The following is a 3174-nucleotide window of genomic DNA, read 5'->3' as shown; positions in this document are numbered from 1 at the left end:
TACCACTGCTCTCCCCCCCACTCTACCTCCCAACTTTTTCCCCTCTCTCCCACCATCCCACTCCCTCCACAATCTACCCCCTCCCCCTACCCCATCACCCTCCTCCCCTCCCTCCCCGTCCCCCACACCTCTCTCCCTCCCCCATCGCTCTCTCCTCCACTCCCCCTCTCCATCTCGCTCTCCTCAGTCCTCTCCCACTCCTCCTCCCACCCCCATCCCTCTTCCCCAACGCTTCTCCCTCCCCACTTCCTCCTTATGGCTAAAGGGATTAGGGGGTATGAAGAGAAGGCAGGTACATGAATACTGAGTTAGATGATGAGCCATGATCATATTGAATGGCGGTGCAGGCTCGAAGGTCCGAATGGCCTCTACACCTGCACCTATTTTCTATGTTTCTAACTCCGTAAAGACAGCACCCGAAGTCGGGATCGAACCCGGGTTTCTGGCGCTGTTAATTTGTAGTTCCACTGCCGACTCAGATGTTCCTCTCGTCCTCCTCATCCTCCTCTCTATACCATCTACCCGCGCTTTTTCCCCTTCCCTCTCTCCCCAACCCTTCCCCCTCCGCCCTCCTTTCCTTCATCCTCATGTTCCTAACCCCACTTATCCGGGAGGCGCGATGGCACAGCGGTAGAGTTGCTACCTCCTAGCGCCAAAGGTCCCGGTTCGCGGATGCTCGGAGTTTGCACGTTCTCCCTGTGATGTCGTGGGTTTCTTGTGGGTGCTCCGGTTTTCTCGCACAGCCCAAACACGTACATGTTTGAAGGTTAATTAGCTCCGGTAAACACCGTAAATCATCCATAGTGTGTAGGATTCTGCTCGTGTAAGTTACATTAAATTAAATGAAATTAAATTAAACGTAATTAAACTAAATTAAGCAAAACTTAACTAAACCAAACTAAACTTGTTGAGGCCAAGTCAACGGATATTTGTAAGACAGAGATAGATAGATGACTAGTGCGTGTGTCAGAGGTTATGGGGAGAAGGCAGGAGAATGGGGTTAGGAGGGAGAGATAGACAAGCCACGATTGAACGGCTTGTACTCGCTAGAATTTAGAAGGTTGAGGGGGGGTCTTGTAGAAACTTACAACATTCTTAAGGGGTTGGACAGGCTAGATGCAGGAAGATTGTTCCCGATGTTGCGGAAGTCCAGGACAAGGAGTCACAGTTTAAGGATCAGGGGGAAATATTCTAGGACGGAGATAAGAAACACATTTTTCACACAGACAGTGGCGAATCTCTGGAATTATCTGCCACAGAAGGTAGTTGAGGCCAGCTCATTGGCTATATTTAAGATGGAGTTAGATGTGGCCCTTGTGGCTAAAGGGATCAGGGGGTATGGAGAGAAGGCAGGTACAGGAAACTGAGTTGGATGATCAGACATGATCATATTGAATGGCGGTACAGGCTCGAAGGGCCGAACGGCCTACCCCTGCACATAATTTCTATGTTTCTATGGAACAGATTCGGTGGGCCGAATGGCCTAATGGCCTTATGACCTTCTGACCTAAACAGAACTAAACCAAATAAAATCAAATTAAATTTAATTATATTAAACTGACTTAAACTAAACTAAAGTGAACCAAACTAATCAAAACTAAACTAACTCCATGTGGGATTAATTAAGTTGTTTTGGTTTAACCGAATCAATTCTCTAAGGATCTTTCTCAAATATATATTAAGAATATCTCGACTACTTTGTATTGGAACTGCGAGAGTATTTTCAAGGATACTCGGCAGGAAAAATGCACGAACCGGTAACAAATCCTGTATATTTAATTTTCTATCCGGTTCTAGCTGCGGTCGGAATCCCAGGTAAGACTTGATATTGTAAGATTATTCATCGTTGAAGCTCATTCTCGGACAGTTTGATTTATTACAGAGCCGCCCGTGACAGGGACCCGTGACGCCCAATGATTGTGTTGTAGAACCGTCCATCGCTTAGTTGACTTACCTGATCTCTCGGTTACTAAACACCTTAATTCTCCTCTCACTCCCACACTGACTTTTTTGTCCTGGGCCTCCTCCACTGTCAGTGAGGCCCAGGGCAAATTGGAGGAACAGCAACTCATATTTCACTTGGACAGCTTACACGCAAAGCTGGAGTAACTCAGCCGGTCAAGCAGCATCTCTAGAGAACAGGAATATGTGACGTTTCCGGTCGAGACCCTTCTTGGGACTGAGAGTCAGGGGAAAGGGAAAACGAGAGAAAAAGACGGTGATATAGAGAGAAATGGTGATATATAATGAAATAGAACAAATGAATGAAAGATCTGCAACGGTGATAAAGGAAACCCGGCCTGTCCCACTTTCACGACCTAATTCATGACCTCTGCCGAGGTTGCCCTTGACTCATACTCGCAGCATGGACGTCACGAGGTCGTAAGAGGTCGTAGCTGGCCGTGATGCTAGTCGTAGATACTCGTGGCATCAAGTAGGTCGGGGAATTTTCTAGCATGATGAAAAATGTCCACGAGTAAAAAAGGTCGTGAATTAGTTTGTGAAAGTGGGACAGTGGGCTAAGTGAGAACGAATTGCAGACAACGAGACACAACAAGACTACTTTGACACTAGTACAACGACTTGGATGGGGGGGGGGGGGTGGTCGGAGGGAGGGGGATGCAAGTGTTACTTATAGTCAGAGAACTGAAGAAGGGTCTCGACCCGAAACGTCACCTATTCCTTCTCTCCAGAGATGCAGTCTGACCCGCTGAGTTACTCCAGCTTTTTGTGTCTATTTTCGTTTTGCACCTACATCGGCGACCGCTAGATACGCACTAGTTAAACTGTCACCCTAATCAGTAATGTAAACGCCTGCCTTCCAAAGTAAGTTATTCTTTAGTTTAGTTTAATTTAGTTTGCGAAATACAGCGCGGAGACAGGCCCTTCGGCCCACCGTGTCCGCGCCGATCAGCGATCCCCGCATACTAACTCTACACCAGACACACTGGGGACAATTTACAATGACACAAAGTCAATTAATGTACAAACAGCTCGCCTTTGGAAAAGTGGGAGGAAACCGGAGATACCGGAAAAAACGGGGAAAAAACCCACGCAGTTCACGGGGAGAACGTACAAACTCCGTACAGACAAGCGCCTGTGGTCTGGATTGAATCTAGGCATCGTGTGCTGTGAGGCTGCAACTCTACCGCTGCCGCCCATGGTAACCACTGG

This window comes from Amblyraja radiata, unplaced genomic scaffold, assembly GCF_010909765.2.
Source record: "Amblyraja radiata isolate CabotCenter1 unplaced genomic scaffold, sAmbRad1.1.pri S64, whole genome shotgun sequence".
Classification (NCBI taxonomy): Eukaryota; Metazoa; Chordata; class Chondrichthyes; order Rajiformes; family Rajidae; genus Amblyraja; species Amblyraja radiata.
The sequence above is the reverse complement of the archived record's forward strand: the minus strand, read 5'-3'. Positions refer to the sequence as shown.